The following is a 23,646-nucleotide window of genomic DNA, read 5'->3' on the forward strand; positions in this document are numbered from 1 at the left end:
AGTGAAGTTAGGTTGATCCTAATCAAAAATACCAAAACATCATGAAAACATAATACTTTAGAACAAAAATTGTCTATATGTTTTCAGATTGGGGGGGGGGGTAAAATATAGTGGGTCTGCTTGCAAAATGTGTTAGGTATAATTATTCTGTAAATTACAAAATAAGAATTGTTTTCTAGCCTCAAACTGTCCAAATACTTCACCCCCACACCACCTAATGCGTAAATATAGCCCAAATTATATATTTCCCATCTGTTCTGTCACTTATCTTGTCTAACGCTAAGCTAAAAGAAACTAACAAAGAAACCGGTTTGTTCTTGAGTGTTTGTCGTATAATACATCAGTACCAAAAAATGTTCTCAGACTTTGTTTTTTAAGAGATAAACTCTTAAAATTGTAATTGATCAGTTCGTGTATGTCAGTCGTCTTTCTTACGCAGATATTTTTATATATTCTTGGAAGCGGAGGATCTTGAGTTTATGAAACAGCTGTAACTATCACCTCTTTTATTTGGCTGTAGGTGTATCTTTAGAGGTTTCTAAAATCGGTTTTATGATAGTCAATCCCATTTGGAGTATGAGAGTCTTCTAGTTGAATCACCATATATATGCGTTCATTAATCTGAGACTTATAGGTGATCTATGAAAGAAACGCGAATCATTTTGCTATCAAGGCGTAACCTCGAAAGTCTTACGGAATGCCGTTAAAAAAAAAAGACATTTAAGAAATTGCCAAGAAAAATATTAAGCACCTTGTTTTCAACCGATATATTTTTTATTATGCTAGTATGGAAGCTTTTTAACAAGACTGAATAACCTGTAATCCGTACGGTATACAATTATTCAGATACTGTAAGTTTTTCCTTGCCCTTTCTCTATGGACCAGGGGAATTATTTCTAGCACTTGCATCGCTAAGAAATTACACCATAGGCATAGGCATTAAGATGATCTAATATCGACGCGTTTCTAAAAGTGCAGAAAAGTTTTGGTTTTGTTCTGACGAAGTTTGATTTTCTTATCTCCATGTTCCTTGTTTTGTTTGCATAATTTGTAAAGTCTTTTTTCGCTTAAATAAAAAATTATTGTGTAAAGCTTATGTAATTGACAATTTTTTTTTTATTTTCTATTTGGTATGTTGTATTCTTGTTTCTTTGCTCATGTGTATTTTCTTTTTTTTTTATTTATTCCATCGTCAGAAGTTTAATGTTTTGTAAAGAGGGTATAAATAAAACCAGAATAAGAATGTTAAGTCCTTCCAATATGCTGATTAATATTGATTGAAATGTGGCGCTTAAAGCTCAACTCCTTTGTATACACTTACTGTTTCTGTTCTATTCTTCTGTCGGGCCTGATTTGTCACCAAGAAACATCCCTAGGATTTCTTTGGGTTCTTTGGATGCTGCCCTTTTTAATCTCCCCCATACTTAAAGTGGAAATTCAACAAATGCACGCTAATTTTTAGGCTGTTGATCAAATTTCACCTTAAAATTTGCCGCTTATGTTGTTATTTATTACTATGACCCATGGTTTTGTTGTTGTTCTCTGTATAATTTGTATTACCCTTATTCCCCTTTTATTACCCTTATTCTTACCTCTAAGGGTCTAGATCACGGAAATAAAAATTTTGAAGAGCCTAGAAACAACCCATTTACTTCCCACCAGTTTTCACAATGTTATAGTCTATTTTTATCAGAAAATATTTAATGGTATATAAAGTGGCAATTTTTAGTCATGTTGCTATGTCCAATCTAGCCGAATAGGTCAATTTGAGGGCCATATCTAAGAGGGATTACCCGGTTTAAAACCCCCCCCCCCCCCCCATCCCGAAAGAAACTAAAATCATGCAAACAAATTTTTGTTGCGTTACATAAAGTATATTTTGTACCTCGTCCGAACAAAAATCGTGGATACGGCCCTGGTTACTTGAAGCCAAATTTGTATAATTTTTTTTTTAATTAATCAGAAGCAAATTCTGTTTTGGTGTACTATTTTGAAAGAAATACCTATTCTCATATTTAAAAAAGAACATTATTTTTTCTTGCAACTGCACGATTTTTTAGCATATTTGCTAGACTGGAGGTTGTCAAGTGTCAATATGCACCTTCGGGAGCATGAGAGTTCTTGAGCCGACTTGTTTTTTTTCTATACAATTACCCAATATTTAATACGGTACATACATAACCCAATAGTCTATTTCATCCTAAAAATAAGGTATTCAAAAAAATAAAGGAGGAGGTCGTTTTATATCATTGAAATGACATAGGAATGCTGATACAGAATAAGATTATGAATCCCTGTTTTATCAGTCTTCCATAATAATCTTTAATATATATTTAGGCCTAGGCACCTCGTCGTTCAGAAGTCGGATGGGATTTGATCCTTTTGTTTTCCACCCACCATTTAGCTGGGAAACCTATCGAATTCTGTCCTTAAAAAAAGGTTGCTCTTAATCAGAGTAGCCTAACTTCTTTTAGAAGCCTGCGAGCCAAAACTGAAATGTTTTTACTTGGTGATTTTGAAGACGCAACGGTTTCTAAAAACCTGAAAATCTCCTCATTTATACCACTATGAAATTTACTTCTAGCGTTGTAAATCTGAACAGGCAACCATCATAGTACTGCATTTGAAAATATAATCAGCTTTATGCAGAATATTCAAAGGGTAAAATTTTTTACTTAACCATCTTGGAACTATTTTTTTTCGTATTGTGTTTGTTTTGGATCCCAGCAAGAATCTCTTCTGCGCTTTCTTTTTTTACTGGATTCAGTTAACTAATGAAGGAAAACAGTGCTTTCTCTAACGCTGAGAAACAGTAGCCTACAGTAATTGGAATGATTTTAGATTTTAGCTTAAACCTTGACAACCTTTCCAATTGATCTTTGTGAAGTGGTATCTCTGTCCCTGCAGTGTGCACCGTAAAAGAATATTCTAATTAATTCAGAGTACTCAATAGCACACTCTCTCCCTCTTCATTCTTCTATCGCACGCTTTTTCTCTCTCAATCCCCTTTCTTTCACCTGTTGTATCACTTTCTTTTTCTTTCTAAAATTACCGTCAATTTTGTCTTGTTTTATTGAACCAAATAGAACGCAAGTCATTTACGTTTTTACAGTTCTTCCAGAATTAAACCGTTAAATTATTGAATGCTCTCCCCTAATGACTATCTTTTGATCCGAATAAGTAACCGCCCATTCAGAATATAGTCAACTTTTTGACGGTTATTTATTACAATAGTCCTTTGTCTCGTCCCTGAACACAATAGCGGTGAACAATATGGTAATGAACTAATCTTATTGTGTCAATAAGTGGAATTTCACAGCAAGTAAATTTTTGTTTCAAACTGTCATCCCATTCCAATTCAATTTTCCACCTGAAAGGGGGGGAGAGGCTTTTGCACTAAAGCTCCCGCGAACTTAGAAATTACTATTTAAAATTTACAATCCATAGTTATCTTATTTCCCTAAAGAACTGTAAATTCAGATTATAATTTAGGTGTCGTAATTTATTCTCTCTAAATAGTAATTTTAAATAACGTTTTCAAATAATAAAAAACACAAAGAAAATTAAAGAGGGATATTCAAAACTAAAACGAATAGAAAGACAGTAATATAGCAATCAAACAGTTCATGCGTAACGAACTGTAGTAAGGAGCGACCCGGCTCGATAGTAACCGAAACTCTAAAAAAACGGAATTTTGATATCAATAGCTACATGAATTTGATATCAAAAGAATCGCATTTTAATGCTGGTTTTAAATATATACGTTTTATCAAGTTCAGTCTCATCCATAAAAAGTTACTAGCCTGAGAAAATTTACCTTATTTTAGATATTTGGGTAAGACACACCTTAAAAGTGATGGAATCTTAAGGCCGTGATTAAGTGAACTTGAAAACATCGAGGTTCAAACTGAAGTTAAGGTAGCCTTCTGTCTCTCAATTCTCTAGAGACCGTCGATTGTCAAAAACCCTTCAAATATCACTTATTCATTGGCGGAAATAGTAGGTTAATTATACCAACTTGTCAATCTGGTCTCTAGGGCGATCTAAAACGATTCTTTCTGGCAAAAAACTTGTAAAAATTTCAGGTAGCTGAAAATATTCTATGGGACTGTTTGAAAACAGGAAAATACCTTAAAAATGGTTGTAATCATCTTACATGTTATTGTCTTCTGTTCATGATAGTACCTACTTTGTTCTAAAAGCAATATCCTTCATAGAGTACACTTGTGAAAAAGAGCTAGACATTTTTTACGATTTCTAAGCAGTTAGAGGAAATAGAGCAAAATCCTAGCAAATATTTTGTAGCATCTTCACGAAGCTACTGCCTGATATTAAAAGCGGTATCTTCCGCCAATGAATACTTGAGTACTTTTTAAAGATAAATTTTCAATTTTAACATGGGATTTTCGAATTCCATCAGTTCACTGAATCACGGCCTTAACGAAAATCACACCATCAGATTCAGCGTATCAGACAATCGTACTGTAAAAGTTTGACGCTCCTATCTACAAAAATGTGGAATTTTGTATTTTTTGCCAGAAGACAGATCACGGAAGTATGTTTATTTGTTGTTTTTTGTTGTTGTTTTTTTTCCCAGGGGTGATTGTATTGACCCAGTGGTCCTAGAAAACAAGTGGTCCTTTTTAAGCGACCAAAAACATTGGAGGGCACCTAGGCCCCCTCCCACGCTCATTTTTTCCCAAACTCACCGGATCAAAATTGCGAGATATCCATTTTATTCAGCATAGTAAAAAAACTTAATAACTATGTCTTTGGGGACGACTAACTCCCCCACAGTCCCCCTGGGAGGGGCTGCAAGTTACATACTTTGACCGGTGTTTACATATAGTAATAGTTATTGGGAAGTGTACAGACTTTTCCAGGGAAATTTTTGGTTGGGGGAGGAGGGTATGGGGTTACATGGGGGGATATCTCCAAGGAGGAATTTTTCATGGGGGAAGAGAATTTTCATGAAGGAAGCACAGGATTTTCCGGCATTATTTAAAAAAACAATGAAAAAAGAAATATGAAAAAGTTTTTTTTTCAACTGAAAGTAAGGAGTAGCATTAAAACTTAAAACGAACAGAAATTATTACTCATATAGGGTTCACCTCCTAATATCTTGCTCTTTACAATAAAGTATTTTTAGCAATTACAAAAGAGCTATTTATTCTAATTAAACGGCCTTTGTGATTCAGGGGTCATTCTTAAGGAATTGGGACAAAATTGAAGCTTTAGTGTAAAAAGCGAGGTATTGACGAAGGACCGAACCCCCTCATATACGTAATAAAAACATACGAATATTGAAGTTCGTTACGCAATTTAATTAGTAAATGATGTACATTTTTTACTAATAAAAACGTTGGTATAAAAATAAGAAGTTCTAGTTGCCTTTTTAAGCAACCAAAAATTGGAGTGCAACTAGGCCTCCTCCCCCGCTCCTTTCTTTCTCAAAATGTCCGATCAAAACTAAAAACCATTCAGCAAAAAAAAAAAAATAATGTACAAATTTCCTTTTAATTATTCATATGTGGAGAGCCAAAATCAAAACAAGAGCTAAGAGCTCATACGGCACTTGTGACGAGGCAAGAAGAGCTAAGAGCCAAGAGCTAATATGGTATGAGCTCTAACAAAATTGTAAGAATCAATAGATTGATTTAAAAGGAAAATCAGAGGCTTAATGCCGGTCAGGATTTAAAATAAGAGCTCTGAGTCACGATGTCCTTCTAAATATGCAAATTCATTAAGATCCGATCACCCACTCGTAAGTTATAATTACCTAATTTTTTCTAATTTTTCCTCTCCCTTTAGCCCCCCAGATGGTCGAATCTGGGAAAACGACTTTATCAAGTCAATTTGTGCAGCTCCCTGATACGCCTACCAATTTTCATCGTCCTAGCACGTCCAGAAGCACCAAACTCGCCAAATCACTGAACCACTCCCCCCAACTCCCCCAAAGAGAGTGAATCCGGTACGGTTTCGTTAATCACGTATCAAGGACATTTGCTTATTCTATCCACCAAGCTTCATCCCGATTCCTCCACTCCAAGTGTTTTCCAAGATTTCCAACTCCCCCAAATGTCAAAAGATCTGGTTAGGATTTGAAATAAGAGCTCTGAGACATGAATTGCTTCTAAATATCAAATTTCATTAGGATCCGATCACCTATTCATAAGATAAAAATACCCCAATTTTCACTTTTTCCAAGAATTCCGGTTTTCCCCTCCAACTCCCCCCATAGTCACAGGATCTGGTCGGAATTTAAAGTTAGAGCTTTAATGCACAAAATCCCCTTTAAGTATCAAATTTCATTAAGATCTGGTCACCCTTTGGTAAGTTACAAATACCTCATTTTTCCAAATTACCCCCCCCCCCCCAAAAAAAAAGCTCAACCAAAGAGAGCAGATCCGGTCCGGTTATGTTAGTCATGTATCTTAGACAGGTTTTTATTCTTCCCATCCAGTTTCAACCAGATCTCTCCGCTTTAAGTATTTTCTAAGATTTCCCCCCCCCCCCCCCCCCCCCAATGACGCTGGATCCGGTTAAGATTTAAAATAAGAGATCTGAGTTACGAGGTCCTCCTAAATATGAAGTTTCATGAAGATTCGATTACTCCTTCGTAAGTTAAAAATACGTCATTTTTTCAATTTTTTTCAGAATTTACCCCCCCCCCCCAATAGAGCGGATCCATTCCAATTATGTAAATCACGTATCTAACATTTCTGCTTATTTTTACCACCAAGTTTCATCCCGATCCCTCCAATCTAGGCGTTTTCCATGATTTTAGGTTCCCCAATCCCAAACTCCCCCCAATGTCACCAGATACGGTCGGGATTTAAAATAAAAGCTTTGAGACACGATATCCTTCTAAATATCAAATTTCATTGAGATCCGATCACCTGTTCGTAAGTTAAAAATACCTCATTTTGTCTAATTTTTCAGAATTAACCCCCCCAACTACCCCAAAGAGAGCGGATCCGTTCCGGTTATATCAGTCATGTATCTAGGACTTGTGCTTATTTTTCCCACCAAGTTTCATCCCGATCCCTCCACTCTAAGTGTTTTCCAAGATTTTAGGTTTCGACCCCCCAAACCCCCCCCCCCCAATGTCACCAGATCCGGTCGGGATTCATTAAGATTTGATCAACCGTTTGTAAGTTAAAAACACTTCATTTTTTCTATTTTTTCGTAATAACGGGCACCAACTCCCCCCCCCCAGATGGTCAATTCGGGAAAACGACTATTTCCAATTTAATCTGGTCCAGTCCCTGATACGCCTGCCAAATGTCATCGTCCTAGCTTACCTGGAAGTGCCTAAAGTAGCAAAACCGGGACCGACAGACCGACAGAATTTGCGATCGCTATATGTTACTTAGTTAATACCAAGTGTCATAAAAAGTATTAATTCAAAAACATTCAGGAATCAAATAAAAAAAAGTTTTTTTTTTTAACTGAAAGAAAGGAGCGACATTAAAACTTAAAACGAACAGAAATTAATCCGTATAGGGAAGGGGCTGTTCCCTCCTCAACGCCCCGCTCTTTACACCAAAGTTTGACCCTTTTTCACAACTCTACTTATTAAAACAATAAAAAAAAAACTTTAGCGTAATTAATTTTTATTCGTTTTAAGTTGTAATTTCGATCCTTACTTTCAGTTAAAAAAACATGTGTTTTTTCTATTTGATTTAAACTTAAAATGAACTGAAATTAATATTATGAATAGATTAAACCAACAACGACCTGAAACTCAAACGAGTAATCAAGTCAAATATTGGTAACTGATACCTGACAAACTACTTAAGACCTGACGAATCAAAAACGAATTGATTTAATATAATTTGCCAAATCAAAATTCAAACGAGCACCCCGCTCTTTACGCTAAAGTTTGACTCTTTCTCTTTACTCTACTTTTTAAAACAGTAAAAAACTTAAGTTTAAAGAGCGGGGCGTTGAGGAGGAGAAGCCCCTTCCATATACGGAGTAATTTCTGGTCGTTTTGAGTTTTAATGTAGCTCCTTACTTTCAGTTTAAAAAACTTGTTTTTTTATTTAATTTCTGAACGTTTTTGAATTAATGCATGTTTTGATTTTTGCTCTCCGCGCATAAATAATTAAAACAAAATTTGCAATTTTTTTTGGGGTATATGGCTTTCTCAAAGTTTTAAACGGAAGATTTTGAGAAAAAGGAGGGGGGAGGCCTAGTTGCCCTCCAATTCTCTTACTACTTGAAAATGCAACTAGAACTTTTTTTACAAACGTTTTCAATAGTAAAAAACATACGTAACTTACGAATTAACTTACGTAACGAACTTCTATATTCGTATGTTTTCATTACGCATAAGAAAGGGTTCACACCCTCGTCAATACCTCGCTCTTTACACTAAAGTATAAATTTTGTCCCAAATCCTTAAGAATGACCCCTGAATCACAAAGCCCGTAGAATAAATGGTTGAAATTACTAAAAACGCTTTAGCGTAAAGAGCGAGGTATTACGAGGAGATGAACCCCTCATATGCGTAATAATTTTTGTTCGTTTTAAGTTTCAATGCTGCTCCCCCTCAACTTCTCCCCCCCCACCCCAAACCAAAAAATCCCCTTGAAAACGTTCGTACACTTCCCAATAACCATTACTATATGTAAATACTGTTCAAAGTTTGTAACTTACAGCCCCTCCCACGAGGACTGTGGGGGAGTAAGTCGTCCCCAAAGACATAGTTATTAGGCTTTTTGACTATGGTGAATAAAATGGCTATCTCAGAATTTTGATCTGGTGACTTTTGGAAAAATATGAGCGTGGGAGGGAGTCTAGGTGCCCTCCAATTTTTTGGTCACTTAAAAAGGGCACTAGAACTTTTAATTTCCATTAGAATGAGCCCTCCCACGGCATTCTAGGACGACTGAGTCGATACTATCACCCCTGGAAATAAAAAAAAAATAAGCAAACAAATGCCTATCCGTGATCTGTCTTCTGGCAAAAATACAAAATTCCTCATTTTTGTAGATAGGACCTTGAAATTTGTACATTAAGGTTCTCTTATACGTTGAATCTGATGTAGTGATTTTCGTAAAGATCGTATAACTTTTAGGGGGTGTTTTCCCCTATTTTCTAAAATAAGGCACATTTTCTCAGGCTCGTAACTTTTGATGGGTAAGAATAAACTTGATGAAACTTATATATCTAAAATCAGCATTAAAATTCGATTCTTTTGTTGTATCTATTGGTATTAAAATTTTATTTTTAGAGTTTTTGTTACTATTGAGCCCGGTCGCTACTTATTACAGTTCATTACCACGAACTGTTTGAATAGCATACTGTATTTTGTAAGGGTGGTGGGAATCAAACATGAAACTCACTGGAGCCTCGTTCTCTGTAATCAGTTCAGCCCAGAATATTTTACTTTTGATAAAAAAAAAGTTTCAGACCTGTTTTTCTCCAATAAAAGTGAAGGTTCAAGGTTCTATATCATAATATAGCAATAATTTACATAATTTATACATTTTTTCCGTTGGCCGGGAGCAGAGCTCGTATACCAACGAGAAAAAAAAAGAATAATAAATCCTTAAAAAATATACTATACAAAAACATTTAAAAGGACGATTAAACCATTTTTTTTAAATCCTACCCAAAGCGACCTGTATCATGCTATCATGAAATAGAGCCGCAACCGCATTCGGTACTACTCTTGTGCTTGTTTTTCGGTAAAACTAAGCCTGCGTTGCTTAGCAACATAAAGTAGCCTATTGCAGCAGCCTGTGGCCGCATTTTGACTACAAAAGTCTTGCGGAGCACCAACTTGGTTTTGTCTTATCGCCATCGATTATACGCTTTAGTTGTCAAAGTCCCGAGAGTTTTCAGGTAACATGTACCAAGAATAATATGTACTTATGAAAAATTTTGACAAGTTTCTTGCAGATGGCCTTCAAATTACTGCTTAAAGCCGTTGAACATGTTTCCTTTTAAAGCCAACTTTATTCTGATTTTCCAGACACCTAATCTGTGTTGCGATTTAAAAATTTCCCGTGTGGTATTTAAGGTAATGCCGCGAAATGTTGCCACAAAACATAAAATCTATGATTTGCTTCTGAGTTTTTTTTTACAGTAAGAAAAATCTGATTCTCGAAGCAAATTTTTCTTAGCCTCAACGCCCTCAAGAAAAAATCAACTATATGCATTTACAAAAATATTTAACCCTTCTCGCAGCCAAGTTTTTGAACGTATTGTACTATTCTTGCTTTAAAGTAGAGATAAAAACAAGTGTTTCTTAGCCTCGTATGAATATTGAAAGTAGTAATAATCATTAATGACATTTGTTTTGAATTTCCATTTGACTAAACTAATTTGCTCTATGTTCCATAAAATTATATGCAATGATGTGTGAGTACGCATCAGCTGTTATGAAGGATGGGCTTTGGGTAATTTGTAACCGATAGGAAGGAGCCAGATGCCTCAAAGAGTGCATTTTTTTCTCTCCATAACTAAGGCTCCGAAGTAGTTAGCCGAAGGGTTCACGTCCTGCCCATAACCCACCAAGATTTTACAATGCCCCACCTTTGCACAGTTGCCACCTGAGGCATAGTTACCTCAGCGTGAGGCAACTCGCAGAGTTAAGATGTTGGAAGGGTTCCAAAGACCAACTTTAGTCTTCCAGTTATACAAATTGAAACCCCTCGCTGCTTCTGCTTCAAAGAAGTTGCAAAATCCGCTCAGAAAGGCTGACGTTGGGAGAACGAGGTGTTGAAAGGGTTGAACGTTGAGAATCGCAGAGTTAAGATGTTGGAAGGGTTCCTAAGACCAACTTTAGTCTTCCAGTTATACAAATTGAAACCCCTCGCTGCTTCCGCTTCAAAGGAGTTGCAAAATCCACTCAGGAAGGCTGACGTCGGGAGAAGGAGGGGTTGAAAGGGTTGAACGTTGAGAATCGCAGAGTTAAGATGTTGGAAGGGTTCCAAAGACCAACTTTAGCCTTCCACTTATACAAATTGAAACCCCTCGCTGCTTCTGCTTCAAAGAAGTTGCAAAATCCGCTGAGAAAGGCTGACGTCGAGAGAAGGAGGTGTTGAAAGGGTTGAACGTTGAGAATCGTAGAGTTAAGATGTTGGAAGGGTTCCTAAGACCAACTTTAGTCTTCCAGTTATACAAATTGAAACCCCTCCCTGCTTCCGCTTCAAAGAAGTTGCAAAATCCGCTCAGAAAGGCTGACGTCGGGAGAAGGAGGTGTTGAAAGGGTTGAGCGTTGAGAATCGCAGAGTTAAGATGTTGGAAGGGTTCCAAAGCCCAACTTTAGTCTTCCAGTTATAGAAATTGAAACCCCTCGTTGCTTCCGCTTCAAAGAAGTTGCAAAATCCGCTCAGAAAGGCTCATTAATGAGTTGCCTTATAAGTCACTAATTTATTTTTGCATGTTGCTTGACGATTTACCAATGAGCACTATAACATTTTTTTTTTAGGCTCTTAGTGAGTTTTAAGTCTATAGAAGTAATTGTTGGTATCATGAGTCAATTCCTCAAACCTTCTTTAGCTCATTGAAGCCTGTGATGTTAGAATTTCGTTGGCTGTGTCCCTGACTAGAAACGTGATAATTTCGTTCCCAGTATATTTGTATTTCACTCTTTACTTTCATGAGAACAACTTTGTTTTTTGTTATTTTAGGAACGGATAATTCGAATTGGCTTCTAAAGCATTTACTGTGTTGTGGATAATAAAAATGTTTGTTATCCTTTTTGGCTATTTTTTATTATATAGAATAATTTTGAGGTTTGAATTTTTGGTGTGGTGAATTCAGTCCGTTGACTCTAAGATTCCTAAAATGTAAAATATGAACTGATTTAGTTTGCATCTGAGACAGCCATACACAATCACCTTTTTCAAGTGTAGCCATTTTAACACTGCATGCAATCAGGTCCAATCAGTTTTTTTAGGGGTGAGAAAATAATTGGTTTGAAAATAATAACCTACGTTTCTGGAATGTTCCTTCTCTCACGATTACTTTTTTTTGCAAATGATATATATACTACAAAAGTATGTGTTTCACGTTGATTTATAGTCTATTTCCCATTAAGGTAATGTTAGAGTCATAGCTTTTTCGACAAGTTGTTTCTCAAGGATTCAAGACAGGACTAGGTCAGAAGGCGGGACAGGAAGTAAGTTCCGTTTTGATCGACTTGATATTAGGCGATAGTTGGCCTCGAAACCCTGGGCAAACAGCCACGATAGGAACTTTTCGTGGTTTTCTGACAAATCTGTTGAGTAGCTTGTCATTAGGACAATTGCAGTAACCGCAAAACTGTTTTTATGTCATCGTGTGAGGTTTGCAAAACTTTATTATTGTAAACAAATGTCATTAGCTTCGTCATACACGAACCTTCTTTTGATTCTAGTCTAGTCCTTCTATTTGGGCTGTTTGGTGTTTGGGCTATTTGACCCTTTTATTTGGGCTGTTTGTGGGGATGGTCTAATGTATGCGAAAATCATAAAAATAAAGTTGGTATGGAAGTATAGGTCTTCTTTTTCTTTCCAGCCTGCGACTGGATCCAACTAATATCATAGTAAAAATTGATACTTCTGCCGTAAATTTGTGGCCTAAGTAAGTGCGCAGTATACAAGATTTGATAGTCTTTGAACTAGAGACAACTACTTGTGTGTCAGTTGTGGTCTGTCTCCTCTACCATCAATGAATTAAACTAGCCTTTATAAATGTGGCCAATGGCGAAGATTATTTAGAAAAATCTCTCTGACTCTCTAGCTCATCAAACAGTTCGTGGTAACGAACTGTAGTAAGGAGCGACCCGGCTCAATAGTAACCAAAACTCTAAAAAAATGAATTTTGATATCAATAGCTACATAAAAAGAATCGCATTTTAATGCTGATTTTAAATATATAAGTTTCATCAAGTTTAGCTTTACCCATCAAAAGTTACGAGCCTGAGAAAATTTGCCTTATTTAAGAAAATAGGGGGGAACACCCCCTAAAAGTCGTAGAATCTTAACGAAAATGACACCATCAGATTCAGCGTATCAGAGAACCATACTGTAGAAGTTTCAAGCTCCTATCTACAAAAATGTAGAATTTTGTATTTTTTGCCAGAAGATAAATCACGGGTGTGTTTTTATTTAATTTTATTTTTTTTTTCCCAGGGGTCATCGTATCGACCAAGTGGTCCTAGAATGTCGCAAGAGGGCTCATTCTAACGGAAATGAAAAGTTCTAGTGCCCTTTTTAAGTGACCAAAAAAATTGGAGGGCATCTAGGCCCCCTCCCACGCTCATTTGTTTCCCAAAGTCAACAAATCAAAATTTTGAGATAGCCTTTTTTTCAGCATAGTCGAAAACCATAATAACTATGTCTTTGGGGATGACTTACTCCCCCACAATCCCTGGGGGAGGGGCTGAAAGTTACAAACTTTGACCAGTGTTTACATATAGTAATGGTTATTGGGAAGTGTACAGACGTTTTCAGGGGGATTTTATTTTGTTTGGGGGTGGGGCTGAGGGGAGGGGGCTATGTTGGAGGATCTTTCCTTGGAGGAATCTGTCATGGGGGAAGAAAAATTCAATGAAAAGGGCGCAGGATTTTCCAGCATTCAAACAGTTCGTGGTAACGAACTGTAGTAAGGAGCGATCCGGCTCAATAGTAACCAAAACTCTAAAAAATTGAATTTTGATATAAATAGCTACATCAAAAGAATCGCATTTTAATGCTGATTTTAAATATATAAGTTTCATCAAGTTTAGTCTTACCCATCAAAAGTTACGAGCCTGAGAAAATTTGCCTTATTTAGGAAAATAGGGGGAAACACCCCCTAAAAGTCGTAGGATCTTAACGAAAATGACACCATCAGATTCAGCGTATCAGAGAACCCTACTGTAGAAGTTTCAAGCTCCTATCTACAAAAATGTGGAATTTTGCATTTTTTGCCAGAAGACAAATCACGGGTGCGTGTTTATTTGTTTGTTTTTTTTTCCCAGGGGTCATCGTATCGACCAAGTGGTCCTAGAATGTCGCAAGAGGGCTCATTCTAACGGAAATGAAAAGTTCTAGTGCCCTTTTTAAGTGACCAAAAAAATTGGAGGGCATCTAGGCCCCCTCCCACGCTCATTTTTTTCCCAAAGTCAACGGATCAAAATTTTGAGATAGCCATTTTGTTCAGCATAGTCGAAAATTATAATAACTATGTATTTGGGGATGACTTACTCTCCCACAGTCCCTGGGGGAGGGGCTGCAAGTTACAAACTTCAACCAGTGTTTACATATAATAATGGTTATTGGGAAGTGTACAGACGTTTTCAGGGGGATTTTTTTTGGTTTTGGGGGTAGGGTTGAGGGAGGGGGCTATTTGGGAGGATCTTTCCTTGGAGAAATATGTCATGGGGAAAAAATTCAATGAAAAGGGCGCAGGACGAATCTGGTCACGTTAGAAAAAAACGTCAAATTCAGAGCTTAATATACAATGTTGGGTGTTCGGAGCCTCTCTATTATGGAGTATAATTTGAAAATAACAAAACTATACGAGCGATAAAACATATATACCACAACCATAACTCAAAAAACGAAAGAACTGCTAAGAGATAACACAACTATAAAGCGAAAACAGGTGTAAACTAACAGGAAAATAAACGAACTAAGAGGTGGAAGGGGCCCAGAGAAAAAAATATAATCCTTTTCCAATTTTGAGCCTAGCTTCCGCAAAGGAGTAATAATGTCAGAAGCCCCGAAATACCGAATTATTTTCTTTTCAAACAGTTCGTGGTAAAGAACTGTATTAAGGAGCGACCCGGCTCAAGTTTCATCAAGTTTAGTTTTACCCATCAAAAGTTACGAGCCTGAGAAAATTTGCCCTATTTTCGAAAAAAGGGGGAAACATCCCCTAAAAGACATAGAATCTTAACGAAAATCACACTATCGCATTCGGCATATCAGAGAACTCTATAGCAAAAATTTCAAGTTCCTATCTAAAACAAGTGGAATTTCATATTTTTTGCCAGAAGACAAATCACAGGTGCGTGTTTATTTGTTTGTTTGTTGTTTTTTTTCTTTTCCCCAGGGGTCATCGTATTGACCAAGTGGTCTTAGAGTGTCGCAAGAGGGCTCATTCTTACGGAAATGAAAAGTTCTAGTGCCCTTTTTAAGTGATAAAAAAATTGGAGGGCAAATAGGCCCCCTCCCACGCTAATTTTTTTCCAAACGTCAACAGATTAAAATTTTGAGATTGCCATTTTGTTCCACATAGTCGAAAACCATAATAACTATGTGTTTGGGAATGACTTACTCCCCCACAATCGCTGGGGGAGGGGCTGCAAGTTACAAACTTTGACCAGTGTTTACATATAGTAATGGTTATTGGGAAGTGTACAGACGTTTTCAGGGGGATTTTTTGGTTTGGGGGGTGGGGTTGATGGGAGAGGGCTTTGTGGGAGGATCTTTCCTTTGAGGAATATGTCATGGGGGAAGAATAAATTCAATGAAAAGGGCGCAGGATTTTCTAGCATTACTATAAAAAAACAATGAAATAATAAACATGAAAACGTTTTTTTTCAAATGAAAGTAAGGAATAGCATTGAAATTTAAAATGAACAGAGATTATTACGCATATGAGGGGTTCTAAAAATACTTTAGCATAAAGAGCGTGGTATTTAGGAGGATATAAATACCTTGCTCTTTATGCTAAAATATTTTTAGTAATTTCAACTATTTATTCTACGGCCTTTTTGATTCAGGGGTTATTCTTAAAGAATTGGGACAAAACTTACGATTTAGTGCAAAGAGCGAGGTATTAACGAGGGCACAAACCCCCTCGTACACATAATAAAAATATAAGGATATAAAAGTTTGTTACGTAAGTTAATTCTTAAGTTACGTTTATTTTTTACTAATAAAAACGTTCGTTGAAAATTAAAAGTTCTAGTAGCTTTTTAAGTAACCGAAGAATTGGAGGGCAGCTAGGCCTCCTTCCCCATCCCTTATTTCTCAAAATCGTCTGATCAAAACTAAGAGAAAGCCATTTAGCCAAACAAAAATTAATATACTAATTTCATTTCAATATTTTATGTGCGGAGAGCCAAAATCAAACATGCATTAATTCAAAAACGTTCAGAAATTAAATAAAAAAAAACTAGTTTTTTTAACTGAAAGTAAGGAGCGACATTAAAACTTAAAACGAACAGAAATTACTCCGTATATGAAATGGGTTGTCCCCTCCGCAGTCCCTCGCTCTTTACGCTAAAGTTTGACTCTTTGCCACAATTCTACTTTTTAAAACAATTAAAAACTTTAGCGTAAATAGCGAGGGACTGCGGAGGGGACAACCCATTTCATATACGGAGTAATTTCCGTTCGTTTTAAGTTTTAATGTCGCTCCTTACTTTCAGTTAAAAAAACTAGTTTTTTTTTACTTAATTTTACAAAACAAAGAAAGAAAAAAGTTGAGATAGACCGTTTTGTTTCTAGAACCACGTTATCATCTGAATACTTATCTTTCCACCGTTTAGAACCATGGAGCGTTTCATTTATTGTTATGGGTTGTTTTGTTTTTTTCGGTAAAATGCAACCGAATTCCCAGTACACAGTTATTATTCCTAGACTAATTTATCTAAATGATTCTTTTATTCGACTACTTTTTGGTTCAGGTAACATGCCAAGGCGAAACCACAGGAACACAAGATACTATATCACTGATTTTTAAAAGGTCTATGAAGCATGTAACGGAAAGTTAATTAACGGCTACTTGACGTCAGCAGCTGCGAAAGAAAAAAGACTGTAATTCCCTTGTCGTTTCTACGCATGGCCTGAAAGCACTGTGCATTTCTCGTTGACAGGGATATAGTAACAACGAAATTTGTTTACGGTTTGACACCAACTCTCGCATGAAACTATGAGTCTCCACAGTACACACATCCCTGTCATTACAATCTGCAAAACGGTGTTGCTAATGGTCCAACAAATTTGGCGGAATCCTCTACACGGAAAAAGAATATTCGTCCGAGAATTTCATTCAGTTGAACATTATTTGACTACTGGTTAGCTTGGCGATTGTGATATTTCACACAGGCCAGTTTTTTTTCTAAAAAAAAAGGTAAAGGTAAAGGATACGGCATTAGACTTTACAGTCCGTACCAGCGGTGCTGATCTCCGTTTCTTGGCCCTTCAGCCGGGAAGTGCAATGGGGGGCTGGAGGCCAGCCATCCTGTGCTTTCGCACACCCTTCCTGTTTACCTTCCCCATGTTTCTCCAGGTACCCATTTAGAGCTGGGTCGACTCTGGCTAAGCTTACAGAGTCATGCCACTGACCCCCGTCCCAAACTGAAGAATTGGGTACACTGGGATTCGAACCCGCGTCCTCTCAGACAAGGGATCCCGAATCCAGTGCACCAACCCACTCGGCCAGGACGGCTTTAAATTGTTGCATATTATTCTAAAAAAAAATTTCTAAATTGTTGCATATTATTTCTTAAAGTTACTTGAACCGTGTAAGACGTTTTCATGTGCTATTACTTTTGTTGCTGATGTGTTAGCAACTTTAATCAGGGATTTACGCAGTAGAGGGCCCCAGGCTTCTCTTCCTTCCAAAACCTAATTTTTCGAAAATTCTGGATACTTAATGTTAAACTATTAATTTTTTTATTGCCCCCTTTCTCCGAAAAAGAGTTCGAGAGTACGTCCCTGACTCGCACGTCTAGATAAACAAACATAATGAGAAAAAAAAACAAACTAAAAACAACTTAGTTTGCATGTAGATAATCTCCTTTTTTGGGTCATTGTTTTACCGGTTGGAATGTCTTATCTTGAAAAATTTAAAAGAGGTGGGTTACTGTTTCAGATCATAGTTTGATGAGGGTGTGTTATGTCTTCTCCTTTTTTTTAAAAATCTTAGCCGTCATTTTTCACCTGAAAGATCATAATCCCACAGACAAGGCGTCGGAGTCGGTCAGGAATTTTTTTTTGCGCTTATGTACGCAAATTTCACAGTGTTAATTAATTCCATTTTTTATGGGGAGGGATCTCGCCCCAAATGTAATCTTTGGTCTTAGAGGCCCACGAATAAACGGGTGCAAATTCTAAGTCGTCGTTTGAAAAAACTTATTTATGGACCCTGTTTATGGGAAATCCTTTTCTTCCCTTTTTTAATCATTTTTTGTGCATTGGAGGTCCTTTTAATCCAAGAGCTGAAGGATAATGACAGTAAAAAACAAACAAACAAATTTTGGCTGTTTTTCAGGCCTCATTTTCAGGTCAACTATTGTTTTTTCAGTTTTTCTTCGTAAATTAGGGCTCCCTTGACCCGGGAATTTATGGGCTTTAGTTTCAAACTTACCTTATTCAAACAAATATCTTTTTATGAAGCCCCCTCATAGACATCGATAAGCGGTAAAAGGCAATGATCCCTCCCTACTGGGAAACAAGAAGTAATTTAAAAATGTATGAAAGCAAAAAATGAGAAATATTACAATTTAAATCTTGGTACAAGCAAAGCTTCTGGCGGCACTTGTTTCCTTCTTAGAAAAATTTGTGCTGTTCTTGTGACCCCCCCCCCCCCCCTTCACTGCTTCTTCTTTTGTGTAGGCGAGCATATGAATGTAACATTTTATGTTAGACTTAAACAAGGAAAGGGGAGCTATAACCCCTCGTAACAATTTATATGGACTACGGGTATCTTTAGGAACGAATGCATCAGAGCAAAGCACTATAGCTTCTGAAACTGGGAAGCTCAATACAGTTGTTAGGTAATTCTAAATCAATTGGCTATCTCAAAATTTCCCAACAGTCATGCTAACAAACTGTGGTAGCGACGCGGCTCAATAGTAACCAAAACTTTAAAACCAGAATTTTGATATCCATAGATAATAAAAAGAACTGGCTTATTATGCTAATTGTCTGCAGAAATGTGGAATTTTGTATTTTTGCCAGAAGAAGGATCATGGATGCGTGTTTTTTTTCTGTTTTTACTATTATTTTTTCGTAGTAGTGATATCATGAAACTGATAGTCCTAGAATATCAGGAAAGGACTCACTAGAACGGAAATTAAGTTCGAGCCTTTTTTAAGTTACCAAAAGGATTGTAGGGCAACTAGCCCCACTCCCACCCCTTTTTTCTCAGAGCTGTCCAATTAAAATAGCTATTTTATTCGGCTTGAAGTTCCAATAACTATGCCTTAGTTGACAGCTTGACCCCCCCAAAGCCCCTGGGGAAAGGTCTGTAAGTCATTGAAATTTACCAATTGTTTCCGTATAGTATTTTCTATTAGAAATTATACTCACATTTTTTCAGGGGGAATTTTACACGAAAATAAATATCCATGGGGAGGGACGCTTCCGAAGATGAACTTCCCAGGGAAAATTTGAAGCTTCGGGAATTTGCCTAAATTCTTATACAAGTTCTTTCTATTTGCTTTGCTATCTCTTTGTCGACTCAATTTTACACGCGGATATGTTCAGGGGAATTGTCCGGGGGAGATTTGCAACGGCTCGGAATTGTCTAGAGCATCTTTTCCTGGGGCAGGGGGAAGGGATCCGCGAAAGAAATTTTTCATGGTCGAATTTTCCTCAGGATCAATTCTCTAGAAGATAATTTCTTAAATCACATTGGCCTGCCATAATAAAAAGAAAAAATGATCAAAAATCGGGTTAAAGCCAAACGAAAATAGTAAAAAAAAAAAATACAAAGCGAATATTTTGAAAGGACAACCGCCCCTCTTTTTCAGCGCGGACAGAATAATACATTTAATCAATAGAAAAAGAAAACACTAAGAAAAAAATAAAAGCAAACGTGGAAATTCAATGTGAAAAAAAAACAACAGATCAATAAAAATCAAGATTAAAAGATTAATAAAATTCAATAGAAGCCAAAATTAGAAGAATTAAAACAAAATACCTAACAACCATAAAGCAAGGCATCCACCAATATCTGCGATTTGCACAAAATCCAAAGATTTTGAACAACCATCAACTGATACTAGCGAACAACCGTTCGATAGTGTCTGTTGATGGCAGTTCAGATTTTTGGATTTTGTGCAAATATAATTTTATCTTTGGCTTCTTCTTTTTTACTCACAGAGAGGAGAGCAAAAAGAAGAAGAAAAGAAAATACAAATAAAACAAAAACTATAGAAAACGAAACTAAATAGACTAATAAATTGAATAGACTAAACTAATTAATTAGATCAGTAGATTAAATAGACTTCAATGAAATAATAATAAATATATATGTGAAAAATAACTTCTAAGAAGCTAAAGAATCTTTAATAATTTTTTTGAACAAACCAAATGAGTGGCACCTTCGAGCGAATTCGGGCAACTTATTTCACACAATGTGACTTGCGGTTAACGGGTTAAAATCTGACCTAACACAAGGCGTCAAAGGAACTTGAATATGAGTTTTATGGCACTTGGTATTAACCAAGTGACATATAGCAATCGCAAATTCTGTCGGTCTGTCTGTCTGTCGGTCCTGGTTTTGCTACTTTAGGCACTTCCAGGTAAGCTACGACGATGAAATTTGGCAGGCGTATCTGGGACCGGGCCATATTAAATCAGAAATAGTCTTTATCCCGATTTGACCATCTGGAGAGAGGAGTGGGGGGCCGGCTAATTCGGAAAAAAATAGAAAAAAATAAGCATTTTTAACTTTAGAACGATTGATCAGGTCCTAATGAAATTTGATGTTTGGAAGGATATCGTGTCTCAGAGCTCTTATTTTAAATCCCGACCGGATCTGGTGACATTGGGGGGAGGGGAGTTGGGAGGGGGAAACCTAAAATCTTGAAAACACTTAGAGTGGAGGGGTCGGGGTGAAACTTCGTTGGAAAAATAAGCACAAGTCTTAGACACGTGATTGACATAACCCAGAACAGATCTGCTCTCTTTGGGGTAGTTGGTGGGGGGGGAAGGGTTAATTCTAAGAGTGTAAATTCTGAGAAAAAATGACGTTTTTTTACCTTACGAAGGAGTGATCGGATCTTCATGAAAGTTCGTATTTAGAAGGACTCGTAAATCAGATCTCTTATTTTAAATCTAAACCGGATCCAGCGTTATTGGGGGGGGGAATCTTAGAAAATATTTAAAGCCGAGAGATCATGATGAAACTGGATGGGAAGAATAAAAACAAGTCTACGATACATGACTGATATAACCGGACCGGATCCGCTCTCTTTGGTGGAGTTGGGTGGGGGGGGGGGTTGGTGGGGGTTAATTCGACGAAATGAGGTATTTGTAACTTACGAACAGGTGATCAGATCTTAATGAATTTTGATATTTAAAAGGATCTTGTGCTTTAAAGATCTATGTTTAAATTCCGACCAGATCCTGTGACATTGGGGGAAGTTGGAGGGGGAAACCGGAATTCTTGGAAAACGTGAAAATTGCGGTATTTTTATCTTACGAATAGGTGATCGGATCTTGCTGAAATTTGATATATAGAAGGATCTTATGATGTCAGATGCTCTATTTTCGACTCGAATTGGATCTGGGGACATAGGGGGTTGGAGGAGGAAAACAGAAATCTTGGAAATGCTTAGAGTGGAGAGATCGGGATGAAACTTGATGGGAAGAAAAAGCACAAGTTCCAGATACGTGATTGACACAATTGAAACGGATCCGTTCTCTTTAGAGGAGCTGGGGGGGGGTGTTAATTTGGAAAAATTAGAAAAATTGAGGTATTTTAATTTAAGAACGGGTGACCGGATCATGATTAAATTAGACATTTAGAAGGAATCCATGTCTCATAGCTCTTATTTCAAATCCCGACCAGATCTGTTGACATTGGGGGGAGTTGGAGGGGGAAATCGGAAATCTTGGAAATCGCTTAGAGTGGAAGAATCGGGATGAAACTTGGTGGAAAGAATAAGCAAATGTCATAGATGCGTGATTGACGTAATCTTACTGGATTCGCTCTCTTTAGGAGAGTTGGGTGGAGGGGTTCAGTACTTTGGCGAGTTTGGTGCTTCTTGACGTGCTAGGACGATGAAAATTTTTAGGTGTGTCAGGGAGCTGGACAAATTGACTTGATAAAGTCGTTTTCCTAGATTCGACTATCTGGGGGGCTAAAGGGAGAGGAAAAATTAGAAAAAATGAGGTATTTATAACTTACGAGTAGGTGATCGGATCTTCATGAATTTTGATATTTAGAAGGACATCGTGACTCAGAGCTCTTATTTTAAATCCCGACCGGCATAAAGCCTCTGATTTTCCTTTTAAATCAATCTATTGATTCTTGGAATTTTGTTAGAGCTCATACCATATGAGCTCTAGGCTCTTAACTCTTCTGGCCTTGTCACAAGTTCCATATGAGCTCTTAGCTCTTGTTGATATTGCGAAGATTATAAGTATTCTGATCAGAGGTGAAAGATGGCGGAACACTTAGGGGATGGGGGAGGTCACCTTGAAGCTGAGAAAAAGTAAAACATTCAAACGAAAGAATATACTGTGACTCGAGATCAAGTAATAAGATAACTCTTAAACTATTAGTTTGCTTAATGAGGTTTCTAGCTTTATTATAAACCTTAGAAACTGGTTTTAACAATGAAGGAAAGGTTGACATTCATACTATTGGACAGTAAGAAACACAAGATTGGATCAAGCAGTGAAAAAGGATTTTTCAGAATTGATCCAGGGAAAATATATTTAAGTTTTCTTAAAATACCGAGACTCCTGCATATCTTCATTTTGATCAAATCAATTGGACGTTTGAAAGACAAGTTTTCATCAGCCTGAATGCCAAAAAAACGGACATTTTGATCTGTAGATCTATGAATTATCCCATTTGGCTGATGAATTTCTGATAACTGGGGATGAATTTGAGAAACATGCGAAAATATCTAAAAACTGACTTGGAAAAACTGACTGACATAAAAAAGATCATTTAAATAAATCAAAAATAGCACAGGCCCTAAAGCCGGTCCCTGAGGGACGCCAGAATTTACTTTTGAAGGTGAACGGAAAAGTGGATCCACATAAATTAACCTATCCTTCAAACAAGATTGAAACCAAGAAAATACATTACCCCTAATGCCAAAATGAGACATATTCGATAGAAGAATTTTATGGGTTAAGGAATCGAACGCCTTACGAATATCCAGAAATAAAACAGCCGGAATTAATCTTGAATCTAATGCAGAGTGTATAAAATTCAAAAGGGTCATGCAGGCATGTTCATTGGAGTGCTTCATTCGGAAACCAAATTGAAAATCATGAAGGAATTTTTTAGATTTTTTAAGAGTAAGCAGACGAGAAAGCATAGCCATTTCTAAGATTTTACTAAACACTGATAAAATTAAAATTGTTCGATAATTTGCTGGATCATTTCTTGGTTTACCTTTATACAGGACAATAATCTGAGCCCGCTTGAGAGCATCCAGGAAAACACCATATTTAAATGAAAGATTAACAAGTTTTATTAGAGGCACAACTATTGAAGGAAAAATAGATTTAACTACCTTAGTAGGAATAGAATTCTTCAGAGGGAATTTTCTGCAAGAGCAACTTTTCCACAGAGAAGGGAATTTTCAGCATTATTCTAAGATCAATCAGAAATTTAAAGTCTTTTTCAAATCAAAGCTTGCTAAGACAAAAAATTCCGATCGGAACCGTCCGGAAGAAATTTTCATGGAGTAATTTTCAACTACAATGCAATAGCCTTGGTGAGTTTTCGCAGTAAGAG

The 23,646-nt window shown here is 36.8% G+C and overlaps 1 protein-coding gene across 2 annotated transcripts in view; it reads left to right on the forward strand.

The window, feature by feature from the left end:
- The window catches only part of LOC136039910 (BICD family-like cargo adapter 2), a 154,797-nt gene that overhangs the window by 27,808 nt on the left and 103,343 nt on the right, over nucleotides 1-23,646 (forward strand). The gene's annotated exons all lie outside the window — the stretch shown is intronic.

The sequence above is a fragment of the Artemia franciscana genome, chromosome 20 (assembly GCF_032884065.1).
Source record: "Artemia franciscana chromosome 20, ASM3288406v1, whole genome shotgun sequence".
In the NCBI taxonomy this organism is placed as follows: Eukaryota; Metazoa; Arthropoda; class Branchiopoda; order Anostraca; family Artemiidae; genus Artemia; species Artemia franciscana.